This window comes from Etheostoma spectabile, chromosome 8 (assembly GCF_008692095.1).
Source record: "Etheostoma spectabile isolate EspeVRDwgs_2016 chromosome 8, UIUC_Espe_1.0, whole genome shotgun sequence".
Taxonomy (NCBI): domain Eukaryota; kingdom Metazoa; phylum Chordata; class Actinopteri; order Perciformes; family Percidae; genus Etheostoma; species Etheostoma spectabile.
In genome coordinates, this window is record NC_045740.1 from 27,838,740 (window position 1) to 27,854,883 (window position 16,144).

At 41.0% G+C, this 16,144-nt stretch overlaps 1 protein-coding gene and 1 long non-coding RNA gene across 4 annotated transcripts in view; both read left to right on the plus strand.

The window, feature by feature from the left end:
- Nucleotides 1-9,193, plus strand: part of LOC116694332 (uncharacterized) — a 15,674-nt gene extending 6,481 nt beyond the window's left edge. The window contains exons 2-3 of the long non-coding RNA XR_004333110.1: nucleotides 6,611-6,613; nucleotides 9,050-9,193. This is a non-coding gene — a long non-coding RNA (uncharacterized LOC116694332). The remainder of the gene's footprint in view (nucleotides 1-6,610; nucleotides 6,614-9,049) is intronic.
- tspan9a (tetraspanin 9a) overlaps nucleotides 1-16,144 on the plus strand; it is a 197,761-nt gene that overhangs the window by 146,525 nt on the left and 35,092 nt on the right. The window lies entirely within an intron of this gene.

Consider the following 16,144-nt stretch of genomic DNA (forward strand, 5'->3'; position numbering starts at 1 on the left):
ATCATGCACAAATGGAGAGATGTCAGAGTGGGGGGGCAGCCAGCTGGACCAGCACCCCGAGCGGTTGGGGGTGTACAGTGTCTTGCTCAAGGGCACCTGGCAGTGCCCAGGAGATGAAGTGGCATATATATATATATATACATATATTTATATACGTATACATTTTGTTGTGTTCTAAACATCAGATGTTTCATCATTTCCAAATTCAGAGGCTTGTTTCTTATGTTAGCTGTCGTATAAGAAAACAGATTTTAAATTGTTAACCCCCCTGCAGTCCGATAACTTTAATCCTGTCATCTACACACCACTCCAGCTAACACAACTGACGTCCATGCCCATTACTCAATCATTTGTACAAGGGCCCTGGAAAATCACAAAATCATTCAATTAAAAGCACAAAGACCAGAAAAGCTGAGGGAAAAATGGTTTACTAGGAAAATTCAATTACAGCTATTTATCAGATAATAAGTTGCATTGTACGGTGATATTTATAAATTCATAAATACAATGAAGATTTCTTTTTTTTTTTGCAGCATGTTTCTAATGTTTGCATGGGGGCATGTTTTTCATGTCCTAACAATGTAAAACTGAGTGACATGTCACATATTCTGATGAATGTATAGTTTGTATTTATAACCCAATAAAGAGAAAAAAATATTGTTTTTCCGAATCCATGTCATAAAGCAAGGCACCCACCAGGCGCCCCTATCAGCTGGTGTGCAACTATTTTGTAGTACTGGCCTTTGAGCCCCCTTAAAGGTCCCATGACATGGTGCTCTTTGGATGCTTTTATATAGACCTTAGTGGTCCCCTGATACTGTTCTCGAAGTCTCTTTTATATAGACCTTAGTGGTCCCCTAATACTTTTCGAAGTCTCTTTTATATGACCTTAGTGGTCCCCTGATACTGTATCTGAAGTCTCTTTTATATAGACCTTAGTGGTCCCCTAATACTGTATCTGAAGTTCATTCATATAGACCTTAGTGGTCCCCTAATACTGTATCTGAAGTCCTTTTATATAGACCTTAGTGGTCCCCTAATACGTATCTGAATCTCTTTTATATAGACCTTAGTGGTCCCCTAATACTGTATCTGAAGTCTCTTTTATATAGACCTTAGTGGTCCCCTAATACTGTATCTAAGTCTCTTTTATATAGACCTTAGTGGTCCCCTGATACTGTATCTGAAGTATCTTTTATATAACCTTAGTGGTCCCCTAATACTGTATCTGAAGTCTCTTTTATATAGACCTTAGTGGTCCCCTAATACTGTATCTGAAGTCTCTTTTACATAGACCTTAGTGGTTCCCTAATACTGTATCAGAAGTCTCTTTTATATAGACCTTAGTGGTCCCCTAATACTGTATCTGAAGTCTCTTTTATATAGACCTTAGTGGTCCCCTGATACTGTATCTGAAGTATCTTTCCCAAAATTCAGCCTTGGTGCAGAACTACAGCGACTAGATCCAGTCCCACAATGAGCTTTTCTTAGGACGTGCCATTTCTGAGTCTGTAGCTTTTGAGGAGGAGAGGGGGGGGGGCAAGGTAGAGGCTGGGGTAGTGGCCTTGACCAACTACCACTTTGTAATGATGTCTCTCTCTCATGGGTGGGCCAAATTCTCTGGCGGGCAAAGCAGAGAAAGGGGAGGTTACCTTTCCCCTTATGACCTCATAAGGGGCAAAATTCCAGATTGGCCCATCTGAGCTTTCATTTTCTCAAAGGCAGAGCAGGATACCCAGGGCTCGGTTTACACCTATCACCATTTCTAGCCACTGGGGGACCATAGGCAGGCTGGGGGAACTCATATTAATGTTAAAAAAAAAAAAAACTCATAAAGGGAAATGTTCATGCCATGGGACCTTTTAAGGTATTCTGTAACTTAGAATTGACCATTTCTAGTTCTGGGAACGGTCACACATTTTTTGATTTAGAATGTCTATGTCTAGAATTTTTTGTGTCCTTGACATTTCCTTAGAGAGACACAGAGTCCAGGCTTATCACAAACCCAAACTTCTTTCTCTGGGACTCAGTCATCCTGTGGTTTTAGCCAACATACCTTCCCTTACCTGCTTCTTAGCTGTCACTGTTTTCACACAGCACTGCCCTTTGTGTCATTCAGTGACACACACACACACACACACACACACACACACAAAAAGAGACATAGATTCAAATGGGATTTCTCCAGCCAAGTATCCTATGAACCTCCCAGACAAATTAGCATTGTCGACATTTTACAACCCTTTTGACACCATTTAATTCAAACAGTATACATTTTTTTAATCCTAATATAAATTCACACGGAAAATGGCTATTGATAAAGGGGATGGTATGTAATTGAGTCTCCAAAAAAATTAAAGCAATCCAAAGTAGTTGGCGTTTCTTTTTCCAAAGGAATTTTGCCGGCTGTCTGGAATAGAAAATGCGCTCTGACAGAAGGATAATTGAATTGACCACCTTCGCCGCCCACTGCCCTCCGCCTTTCGCTCCACACCTCCTCTGTGTCGGCTGCAGCGGATAGTGATTTCTTTGAGCTTCAGAGAGAAAATAGAAAGATGGGAGTGTATTGATCATTCTCCTCGTGCGCTTTGCAGATCACTGACTTTCCTCGGCAGTCAACATTTTTGCTCTTCACATCCAGCCTCTGGTTATCTCCCAGTGAGAGCATGTGCAGCTGAGAGGCTTTACCTTATCATTGTCCGGAATATAAATCAGCGTTTATACGCCCATTCTCTTGAATAAACAAAAACAGGGAGATTCCACCCATCTTGCAGCCTTATCACTCCAGTGAGAAAAAGTATAATGAAATATTATGACAGACGGAAAGTTTAAAAACCAAAATAGGGCACTCTAGGCAGTCTTCAGTTTCCTGCAGTCCTCATAGTTGTAGTTATCCTGCAGTGGAACATAACAAGGCAGGGGCAGAGGCACGATCATTAATTATTGATAGTCCTGCAGGCAGATAGCAGAAAAGTGAGGACACTGTGGTGAGATCTGCAAGAAATGGTCTGGTAAATGGATATTTTTCCCACCCTTTCAGATAAATTGTCATGGCCTTGCCTCTTTTTTTTTACAGGAGAAGTCTGGAGTTATTAATAAGGACCTGTTCATTTTAAGGGGAGGCTGATCTGGCAGAACAACAAAGAAATATTTGTATTTCAGACATTTTAGATTATGTAGGCAGCTGATGTAACTCGCCTTCAGGGTTTTATTGTCTCACACAATTTAAATGAAAGAGCCTGAGATCTGCAGGCCTCACTCACAAGGCCCCGCAGTTCGTTTACAAGCTTACAGAATGACTTCATGCATATGAGAAATATGTAAATGTATGTGCCGTCATGTTTGCCGAGGCAAACTTATCTCTTTTTTTTCCTGTTGAGGCAGGATAATCAGAGTTTGGATGTGATCACTCAGTTTAGTTTATTTGATCTAATCTCAGTAATGATGTGTGTTATTGTGTGCACAGATGAACTTTTTTGAATTAGCAACATACAGCGAGCCTTAATATTCCAGTGGAGTGTGTGTGTGTGCGTGTGCGCGTATGCATACATCTGTTTGTCTTTTTTTGGTGTGTTAGTATGTTAGTATGACTATCCTGGATAGGCAATCATGCAGAACGGCACTTCTTCCCACAGCCCCATATCCAGCGGCGAGACGCCGACTCCAACACTACATGACCTCCTGTGGTGTATTCTCATCTAATTACAACCCACTTATCTACACTGCACAGCTGTGATCAGGATGCCACCAAGCGGAATAGGGTCCTGACATGTTGACACAGATTCTTTTACATGTATATTCATTTTATAAATGCCTACTTGACAGTAACGGTTTAGTATGGGAAGAGTGCCGTGCAAGGTTGCCGGGTCCGATGAACTGATTATTATAACTAGACTTGGGGATGTTTGTATGTTTTTAATTTTAATCAGGTCAAACAAATGCACAAGGGGGGGGGGGCTGCTGGCCACGTGTTGATTCTTCCGCTGTATTTTCCATTTCCATCCTCCATGGCCAGTCCATTTCATTCTCAATGTTGTGTCCCAGTGCTGTGGTCCTGATTACTGGGGATCTCATTAGAACCAAAGACAAAACCCCACTGTCATTAAAAGCCCACGCCCACATCCTCTAAACTCAACATCAAATGTAACATGTGTACTGTATGTTGAGACAATTTCTTCCCTTCCTTTGTCCTTTCTTGCATGCTATCTGCTGCAGCATCTGCTTCCAGCTTCAGCCTCAGTCCAGCCTCACAGATCAGCTCTCCTACGCCGAATCTTCTCCCAGGCAATAAAAGCACAACATCTCTCAGGCTGGCATGATAAAGAGATACGGGAAATATGAGAACATTGCAAGGCTGGGTATTGGACAACATCCCAAAGATGCCAATTTAGATGTCATTGTGTCTAAAAGTCCAGCTTGTGTAAACGCAGCAGAGAGATGAGATGTAGCAGAAAGCAGTTACTGCCTCCAGTTCCGTATCATTCACTAGCGTCTGAATGTGTTGGATCAGGGGATCGGAGGGACTGTTAGGTAACAGCAGGTGATTCTTCATCGGGCCACACTGTCTGCTCGGCGTTTGGCACGCGGGCAGACGAGTGTCTGGATCCCGGCCTGCAGTTATCCAGCTGAATCCTAATGTGCCTGCATCTGCAGCACAGAGGCAGGAATGAAACAAGAGCCGCTGCCTCCTGCAGCTCCACCTGGCCCCAGTCCTCATATAAAACATGATACGGTAAAATGCATGTTTTATTCACAACTGTACCATTTTCTTCACACAAAGAGACTGAAAATACTAGCCAAATTCATTGCGAACATTCTGTTAACGAACTGCAATCTGAAGTGCGTGCCCGGCTCCAGAGGCTCGCTTGGCTCCGTTGTGCGATATTATTTTTTTGTGCATTTTCCTCAGCAATCTTCCATCCCTGGTGTGCCATACTGACGTTGGAAGGCATTAATAGGCAGACTCAATCAAGAGGAAAATTAACTGTGCACAACAATGCCAAATGGACTGTTACACTCCTGTAATGACTATATAAGCCAAGATGAAATGACAGGGCATGCGAGTAATGGACAGTGGGATAGTCACAATGAATTTAAATGTTCTTGTTACCAGGAATTGGAAAAAAAATGTCAGGGTGAGATTGCTTTTTCAGGCATGTTCACATGTGTGGAATGAATCTATTATTTGATCTCTTTATGCATTCATCAGCCTGGTTACTGTCGTAACCAAAAATCCCTTCTGTTTGTACACATGCCTAATAAGCAGAGGTTAAAGCCTCGTTAAGTGGAATTGAATTCAACAAAAATGCATTATTTATTTGAGGTCTTGTTATCCAAATTCCACAGCTCACAAAGTGTGTACACATAGAGTTGGAGGAGCAGTAGTTTAGTGGGTATTCAAACAGATATTTTCCCGGCCTACTTGTTTCACCTGTAGCATTGACTGTCGTTAATTTTTCTTCACTCCAATTTCCGCCTTAACTGTCCGTCGGGACTAAAGGAAAGAAGTCGCAAGGCTTAATTCATCCCATGTGTTCTCTCTAAACTAAGTCTAAACAGTCATAGTGTGAGCTACGACCCAATCACCGAGTCTGAGGCAGGAGATGCCATCTCACATTGAGTTTTAGAAAAACCCCAGGAGAACATATTCTTCAGGTGGTGACGAATGCAGAAGGAGCTCCGGCGGAGTTCATTCGAGGATAGAGATAAGTTAATCTCTCTCTGTCTCTCTCTCAATTCAATTCAATTAGCTTTATTGGCATGAATGTCAGAAACAATATTGCCAAAGCATCAAGGATAATAATGTGAGAAGAAATGCATATGTACAGTTCATTGAGGAAACTCAAATATATACATTTAAGATAAAAAAAACAGGAAAGCAACAACAGTATGTCAATATAAAGTAAAATCTCTAGTGTCTCTCTCTCTCCCTCCCTCTCCCTCTCTCCCTTTTCTTCCATTGGGAGACTGACTCTGCAGATTTTCAATTAACCAGGGCTAAGGTGTCCTCATTAATTCCACTACATTAAGATGATGCAGGGAGATTTTAAACAGGGAAATTATGCAGGCGAGTTATGCAAGGGTCCCCGGCGTAGACCCTTTTCCTGGTGCTTGGCTGGATGTCTCTTGTGTTGCACTTAGCTGGAGCTTTCACCAAAAGAGAAGTGCGGGCATGCCTAAACTGAGTTTCACAGCTGTCTGATCCTTTATGTAAATCCATAAAACATCACTTAAAACCTACAGGACCTGCCGGAGCTCCTCGCTCAGTTCATAACATTGCTCACTTTGTGGCCATTTTTGAATTTCAAGGTGTATGACGTCCTATTGTTTGGTGAGCCCAGCTGTGCATCTAGATGTATATAAGTGAGGTTTTGTGTTAAATAGTACTCTAGGAATTTATATGAATGATGATCTTTGAACGCCGCTGGTTAAGGCAGCCTTAGACCTTGGTTTTTTTTTAAGGTCAGCTGAGCACACTGGAGCTTTTTTCAGTCCTGACCTGAATGTAGAGTAGCATTACTTTTTTTTCTTCTTCCTGTTATGCAGGGCTCCCCGCTGTGAAGAGGCTATTTGGCCTCTCTAGACTGCCCAGTGTAAAAAAAAAAGAAAGAAAGTGGGGAAAGAACTCTTTCAACAGCTGAGCTGCTCTCTGCCTTGCTTCCTTATGGGTTTTAATTAAAACTACAGCATGGATCAACAGCCAATTGCACTTTAATGAAGACGCAGACGGGACGGGGAAGTAAACAGGCTAGACAGCTCTCATCAGACGGATAAGGACTCCCATAAAACAACGTCCATGACTCCAGCATTTTTGGCATCTATCCCCTCTGTACAATATTTGTCTCCCACCCCTTTTCTTTTCTCTGGAGTACTTTTGAGATTTTCATTAATAACGTCAACAAATGTGTGGCTGCTTTATTTCAGAGCTAATTATCTTTGGATAAAAATTACAGTATCTCTTGCTGGAAAAGAACCATAACTAATAGATTTGAAAAAAGGTGAAATAAAATGACAGGAAACAAATTTATGGTGGAGACTTAATTCATTAATTATATATAATTATATATCAGATATGGAGGCTATGGAAGTGTGAGGAACCATAGCTGTTTGTGCATTAAATTGCTCATGCTTTGTAGAATTTGGGGTGTCATCAGATGCTGTAATTTAGAAGCCGCTGTCATGAAGTAGCACGGGATAGGGTAGCCATAGATTTGCAGCGTCATGTAAGAAGAGAGATGGAGAGAGAGAGGGAGGCTTAGTTAGTCGGGGTAGAGCAAGGCATTAATGTCAGCTAGCAAATATAGCTCAGGGTTGTAGCAGTCCGGGCCACATGGGAGGGATATGGCAGTGTCAGGCCTCTGTGTGCCAGGCCTGATGGATGAAGTGGAGCCACTCGTCAATCATAAGGACTCCGGTTTCCCCTAATAGATCTAGACTCACACTGGAGAACCTGCCCTCCGTCACCACCGCGCTCTGATGTCCTCCGAGAGGCAAAAATCCATTTAACCTGCAACACAAAGGGGCTGACTCTCTGACTACAGAGCAGGGTTCACACCTCCAAAATGACCTAGACCTGAGACAGGATCAGTATTTTACTGTTAACTACATTTTCTTAACCCTTGTGTTGTCTTCCCGTCAACCATGAAATCATTATTCAACATTACTTTTTCCGACACTTTTTTTTCAATTTTGTGGATGCTTTTTTTATGTTTTTTTTTCAATTTTTTTAAATATTTTTAACGTTGACAAATTCAGCGCTTATTTTGACGGCCCAATTTTTACAACAATTTTTTTTTTTTTACTGAAAACGGGTCAAATTCGACTTGAGGACAACATGAGGGTTAAGGTATTTGCATATTTGAACACACTCATAACTTCTCAGAATGCCTATCATTGACTTGCAATGTGAAATATGATTAGGCCCAGATGGGACCTTTACCAACTGAAAGCCTATAATTAATAATCCATACTTTTTTGTTGTTGCACTCTGTTGTTGTTACACATTACACGGAGGAAATACAGACACACACTCAAGTCTTTTGTTACATGCACAAATGAAGAAATGTCAGAGTGAGTGGGCGGCAACTGCTAGACAGGCACCCTGAGCACTTGGGGGGGGGAGGGGGGAGAGAATTTGGTGTGCCCATGAGGTCATTTATCCAGCTACCAGTCCACACTCCGTACTTTTGTTCGTACGGGGACTTGAACCGGCGACCCTACGGACTGATCTACCGCCACCTTAGAGCAGAGTCCTCGCCCTGGAGTGCACTCCACATACCTCGACGACATGCTGTCATACACACAAAATTATCTTCTCGGAGCAGGAATCTGTGTTGAGCCCATAAGCAGTGACTTTTTGTCTGGTTCGCCCAAGCTGCTGCATTAAGCACACACACACACAGACACACACACACACACACACACACACAAACTCCAAAATGCCACGACAGGTTCCACAGTAATTGAACATGGTATGTCATTCTTCCTGTGTAATCTCTGTCCTCTGCCCTCAGCACCACCAAAAATTCAATTTTGAAGTCTCCCTCTCGTATTAGAGATTTTGGGTTGTTATAGCTTGTTTTCACAGAAGGAACTGGTTTCATTGGGAATGTGCACATTTGCAAATTAGTTTTATCTATAGTATCCAGAAATGGAGATGATCTGGAGTTAAAGAGATGACATTAAAAGCCATTCTTAGCACTCTCCATTCTTCCTCCTCTGCGTCACTGTCTTCGCCCCAAAATGCTTCAGGGTTAACACTCCTTTGCCGGTCCAACTCAGTGATAGAGCCTCAGGAAATCTGTGCTGATGTCAGTGGGTAAAAGTCTGCTCCAACTTGAGACACATCACAGCATCCACTCGTTCAGCAGCGCGGCGGGGGGAAAAGCCAACACATATTTGTTCTGCACACAGATCTGCTTTGTATTTCCTCGAAACAGGTGTTGCTCAGTACTGCCTGAGATTCCTGTTGGGTGAAGGGATTGTGTTTTGATTTTTATCAATCACAAAAAACGCTATAATTCATATTGAGACATTGGTCACTTTGAAGGATTCGGTAACACTTTAATTGACATTTCTACATAAGAGTGACATGACACTGTCATGAACACATGACACTCACATGACACTCACATGACCTTAACCCTAACCCCAACAATAACCCCAACTTGACATGAGAAAACAGAATGACACTTACTAAAAAAGCATCATAACCGTTTATGACTTCCTTATAACGTTTTATGACACATTCATGACAGTGTCATGTCACTGTTATGTAGAAAACTTTAAGTAAAGTGTAACCAAGGATTCATTAAAAACTGCTTTAAAGGTATCGCCGGCATGTTAAAGTTTGACGTGTGTGCTTTGAATTATTCAGCAACATCCGGCATGATGTTTCTTATAAATACGTCATTACAGTAATGGTATTGGTTAAGGCTTAAGTGGCAGCTTTTGTTTTTTCAATTGCTAAAAAGTGGGCCCAACTGGAGCTCCATGTGCAGAACTCTAACTCCAGTCTGGACTACCAACAGTCACCTGAGCTGAACAGTTCACATCAGCCGCAAAACTCATTCCAAGAAACACAACTCTGAACACACATCTCAAAACACTATGAATAATCCTCATCTAGATAACACACACTGTCACCAATACAGAAAACTAACTTTTCATCTTCACAGTTTGTGCAGTTTGAGTGTCTTCACACTACTCAATAGTTTCTCCAAAGAAAAGATATAGATTTTCACATAAGGTAAACGAGAAGGAACAGCAGTTTGCTTCCATATAGTATTTTGTTTTTAGTAAATTATGGAATTACTGAAAAAAAAATTACATTACAGTAACAAAGACTAGTGTGACTGATCCTGCTTCTCTCCAGCATCATGAGGCAAGTTGTCTTCATCACACTGGACGCCTGCATCATCTCTAAATACTAATGAATGTGGTGTTTCCATTGCTTTCACCTCCATTACTTTCTGAAAAACAGGAAGAACGTGGTTTTCCTCTACTAAAGATATAGTGTTTTCACTTGTTTTATAGCTGTGTATGTAACCTCAGACATCTGACCTGGGCATACTGATATCTTTGCTCTTTAACCTGTTTCTCTGTAAGTCTTATTTTATGTTCGTATACAAAAAAAAACTGTATATGTTCACTAACTAGTCTAAAACAAGACACATGCTTAGGCTTTCAGCTACAATTACATTCAGCGGTGTTTAATAGGCACCAGACTGAGATCTATTCTGTTTTTACAGTGTGGTTAACAGTTGTGACAGCAGTGTGTTAGCATTTGCACACAGTGCTGTAAATCCACAGTGTTGTGCCGATTGTGGTTAAGCCATGGCATAAGTGTGTAGAGATTTGAACACTGTGTTTTAGCAATGAAAAAGGAACTAGAGTTTGGGTCACATGAACAGCTGCTGTGCAGACTGTAGTTACAGTTTTGCACATGTGACTCCAGTTGTGCCCACTGTTGTTTAGCAATTGAAAAAAGAAGAAGTTTCAGAGGGTCTAAGGAGATGGGACAGAAAGACAACGCTCAGTGAAGACAATTGAATTTTCTGTCAGCAGAACATATCAGACGGCACTACTTGCTTTGCATTTTCCATTGTTGTGTTCTTGGTAAACAAACACCCAGTCCCATATTGATCTGATTTAATGAGAATCCTCTCTGACTCCTTCTAGACCTCAGGGACTTACACAGCTAGGAATGCTTCACTAATCCCCATCTGATTTTCTTACAGTCTTCTTACAGTCTTAACGTATACACTCTCTCCGATTCTTTTGACAACTGATAAAACCACTATTTATTGAAAATCCTTTCTGCCAGTGTTGCGTTCCTGCTAGATTACACGGGATTGGCCTCACGAAGAGCACGGAGACAATCAGATGATATGAAAAGCCTGCTTCATCATGATATTAGCTCGCCCATGAGGTGACACAGGGGATGCAGCTTAACCTTTTCAAGGAAGATCATAATGGAGAGCGCTGCAAAATGAAGTGATTATTACTTTTGGAGGAGGGATTGTGTGAGCATGGAGAAAAGAAAGCAGGGCCGATCATTATTTCTTCCTAATTTAGCAAAAGGGGTCAACCGAGTCATTTCATCATGCGGTGCGGTCGTAAAGCTCCAGTCTTCATGTTTTTTACTAATAAGTAAGTGCAGCAGAAAGTCATCTTTTCCTTGTTATTGGGTAAAATAAGAGTTCTCATTGCGGCATTTCTGAGTTTCTTCAAAAGTATGTTAGCTTGTTTGGGTTCTAGCTCTGGCTTGAAGTAAATGTGTTTGCTCTTTAACTCTAACTGATGGTTTGAAGGTCTGTCTCCATGGAGAGAGCAGAGCAGGTTTTGGTGTTTGGGTGGAAAAGATAAGCTAGAAGGCCTTTGATCACATCAGGCTGCCTACCAATATCTTCATCTGTGACATTTTGGGAAAAGTACCAAAGGCCTTCTTTTGATCATGGGCAAATTATCTTTTCTACGTAAAAACATGAAACAATCGCTCCTTGGAAATTGATACATTTCGTGGCATAAAAAAGTCTTCTCTGGTGTTCAAACAAATGGAAGATTTAGGCAAAACCAATCCAGCGAGTGACCGAAACTTTACACTCTTTCTCATTTTTACTCCTTTTGAAAAGAGACCGTCATCCATGTGTAAAACCTTCAAAACATGAAAAGGCTTCCTTTTGCATCTTTCAGTTGACTGAGATATAAAAGCAGAAATCCCGGAAAGGTTAAAACTGCTCGGTCATGTACAGTAATGCTCTTTTTTTGCCTTCCAGTCCAGCAGTCGCCAGTGAATTATCCAGGCAGTGTGTGAACTCTGACACAAAGTAGCATACTGCTAAAAAAAAAAGGTCTGAACAATAGTTATTAGTTATTAGATTTATTATTAGATTATTTTTAGCATCTAGATTAAGTATACCTGGGCACTTTACATGTAGAAAAGGTATTACCTTTTCTACATGTAAAGTGCCCAGGTATACTTAATCTAGATCATAAAAAGACTATAATAATTTAAGGTATTCTTTTAGATTTTATTAAGGGACAATCAATGCCATTGACTCAAGAGGTCCACAAGTTCCATTCAGTCACTCTTTCTTGCTCTTAAGTGAGATTTAATCTTTTGGCTGACTGCCGTGAAGGTCTTCATTTCCTGAACCCGTCCTATTTGTGCTCCGCTAACAGGGATTATCACTGTTAAAGTCAAATATGAGCAGCATGGATAAACAGATGTACCTCAAGTTAATTAATCAGCTCTGACATTTAGAGACATACACCTCTGCTCCACCTCCTCTGTTGCTCTGCCAGTCCTTAGATACAGTATACACACACACACAAACATAAAATTTACATTACATGTCATTTAGCTGACCCTTTTATCCAAAGCGTCTTCCAATTAAGTGCTTTTAACCCTGAAGGTGCCAACTCCAGAAGTACATTAGGTTTAAATGAGCACAAAGTACAAAAAGATGTGAAAAGATTTTTTCTTCTTCTTTTCCTCCTCTGTTCTTTTCTTTCCTTATGTTAAACCAAAGTGTAGTTGGAAGAGATGTGTTTTTAGCTTCAGGGGAAGATGCGTAGGCTTTCGGCCAACCTGATGTCAATAGGGAGCTCATTCCACCATTTGGGAGCCAGGACAGCAAACAGTCGGGATTTGGTTGGGGGATTAGTTCTCCCTCGCTGTGAGGGGGCAGCTAGCGGGTTGGCTGCAGAGCGGAGTGGGCGGGGTGGGGGGAAACACACACAGATACACACACACACACATTCATTTTATGATTAATTATTTGATTGATTTGTTTTTCATTTATTTATTTTGCACACATTGGTCCATACAATATCTGAAATGTGGTGTGTGTGTAATGAACTTAATAATTCATATTAGAGACGGATGGTGTCTTTTCAGTTTGGCTAAAAAATGCAGCCTGTCCAAAGTCTTCATTGGTTATGCAATGCCATTTCCACTTTCATTTTCATTTATGAGATGTGCATGAATAGAATTTCTTTGCCACACTCACTCAAAGGTGAAGAGTGGTGTGTCCAGGGTGTGAACATCAAGCTTAATGACTGTCTTTCCATTTTTATTATAAGAATCAGCCCATCAATCAAAGAATACCCTTGCTATGCAAAGTGACAAGAAATAATGAGATGAAGCTTAAGTGCAGAAAAAAATATATATACTGTATACCTAGCACTTATTTCCGTCTATCCTGGAAAATGCTTTTCTGTCAAAATATATACTGTATGTATTCACAGTCGCTTCAGAAAGTCTTCTGACCCCTTCACTTTTCGAAAGCTTTGTGTTGTAGATGCAACAACAATACACCGTGCCAATATTAAGGGGTCTGAAAACTTTTTCTGAGGCCACTGCATAGTATTTTACGTCTCCATTCATCTTGTCCAACTTGATGTTGCTACAAAGTAAAGGTTTTACCACATCAGGACTAAAAATGTCATGAGTATTTTTGTGAAAAAATACAGTTTACTCTTACATGTTGCTGACAAACGGAGCCCCGGAGGTCACATGGAGGGGAAAATTTAAATATATATATATATATGTATAAATGAAATACATGTGCTTGGTCTAAATGCAATGGATGCATTTAGACAACCAAGGAGATGTAATCATGTCAGGCTACTAGCTAGATCCCAGGTAGCTACTAAGGTTAGCCTGCAGTCATTGACATAAACTGTCAACAACAATGTCCATTATAACACTTCACTTTGGCATGTATTAATTATTATTGCTTATCAAAATAAACATTGGATCTATTTAAACAACCAAGGAGATGTAATCATGTCAGGCTACTAGCTAGATACTAGCTAGTTACTAAGGTTAGCCTGCAGTCATTGACATCAACTGTCAACAACAATGTCCATTATAACACTTCACTTTGGCATGTATTGATTATTAATGCTTATCAAAATAAAAATATGTATTTAGACAACCAAGGAGATATAATCATGTCATGCTACTAGCTACCTAGATACTAGCAAGCGCGCTACTAGCAAGTGCGCTACTAGCTAGCTAGGTTAGGCTTATTGTTTGTTGGATTTGTGAGATCTCACAAATAAAACTCGATATCTTGCAAAACAAAGTCAAGACCTCTGAAATGAAACTCGAGATATCCCAAATAAATCTGGAGATATTGTAAAACAGTTTGTCCCCAGTAGCTACATGTGTTGTTTATTTTTATTTTCTAGTTTTTTTTTCCCCTTCATGTAACCTCTGGGGCTCCATACTGACCTGAGATGTTCTTGTCTTAATAAGAAGAACCTTCTACATACTTAATTTTGCACCTTGAACACATCTTGCTTACGGTGCATATCTAGGGGGTTCTATGCAAAGGAAGGCCGTTCTTTTAAAAGTTAACCTTCAACGAAAGTGAATGAGACTGAAAGAAACTTGTTTCCCTCCAGTTTCTCTCCTTTGTCCTCTCATCTCTGTCTGGTTATGAAGCAGATTTGTAAAGCTCCAGGATTTTTTGCCTGAGTAAAACATTTTAAATTTGTGCTGAAGGAGTTTTGCATCAATCCCCTCCGGCCCCGCGAGGGCATTTGGTATGCAATCCTGCCACTTCTTCGCCTTGTGTTCTGTCTGAACACACAGTTACAGTTGACAACTTGAATACATACATAATAAACTCTCAGGGGTTTTGTGGCTACAGCCTTCCTTGGTCTGGATGACCCTTAGCTTATGGTGGCTAACGATAGCAAGCTTTAGAGATTTATTGCTGTTTGCTGACTAAATTCATTTTTTTCAACTTTGTTCTACTAACCCCAATGCTTTTGTTACATTGTGTTTTAGCATCTTGTGCCAGTCCTCTTTACTAACGCAACTATGTCTATGGTCTGTGTCAGAATTTCTTTTTCAATACAAATATAAATTATCTTGCACATTTTTCATTTAACTTAATATAAAAGCTCACTGGGACCTGCTGTTTTTTTGGGGCGTATTAACCATATTTTTTCAAGTTGCCCAAGTGAACATCAATACACTCAACGTGCAGTGAAAGCTCCATTATTTAAACTTTTAATATCAAGTTATAATTCCACCATGAGCGTCGTCCAAGCGTTCTTACTGCCTTCTCTCATCAAAGTCCCTTTTGTATACTAATTAGACATGTAAACGCCCATGTACAATGAAAATGTACACGTAGATTCTTATCTGTTTATAAATAACAGATTATTTACACTTAGGGAGAAATTGACTAGGAAAAGCATCGCAAAAAATACCGGAAATTGCATCAGACTGGATGTGTCCAGATAAAACCGCGAACAGTGTCCGAACACTGTTATCTTTGCCATAACTTTAAAATGTGTTGTGTTGGCATGAATATGAACCTGTACAAACCCAAAATGTCCCTTTGGTGCCTCGGTGTTGTGACATTGAAACGATGGTCACGCTGCAAACCCTCTGCTCCCACAAGCATCGCATAGCCCAGCTCACATTAACAACTTCCAAAATACTGGGCTATTCAGATCATGCCCCCTGAATCCAACAGGCATTTTCCCTTTGAGTCACAGAGATACATGGTGGTGCCCCCCCCCCCCCCCCCCCCCCCCCCCCCCCCCCCCCCCCCCCCCCCCTCCCCCATGCCCCCTGCTGCCCTGCTTAAACTCATCGCAGCCCTCCCCTAGTGCACCGGCAATTAATGTCTCATCATCCTCCATTTATTTTGAATTATTCAACTTCATCTCCCACGGGGGAAATATTGTTCTAGTTTGTGTCATGGAAAACAGTCTGGTTCCATTACGCCATTGGCTGATTTTAGATTAAAGATCTTGCACTAAATCACAGCACGGCGTGTGACAGAGCCCCAGCCCGGTCCCCTGTACGCGTTAGCTTGCCAGTGCGATCTATATATAACCACCTCTATCAGCTCAGCGGCTGGTTTCACTTCAGCTGACTTTACTGCATTATATGGACCAGAGGGGTCCACTGACCCTCTAGAATCATGACCGAAGCAATCTAGAAGCGGGTTTAATGAGGGTCACATGCAGAGCAGACGAAGGCCTCAGTCGGCTGTTCAGCAGCGTTTCTAAAGTCTACTTATCTTTAAGAAGGGATCAGTGAAGAAGCGCATAACACAACTGTCATTGAAAATGTAGAACTCTATAGATAGATAGATAGATAGATAGATAGATA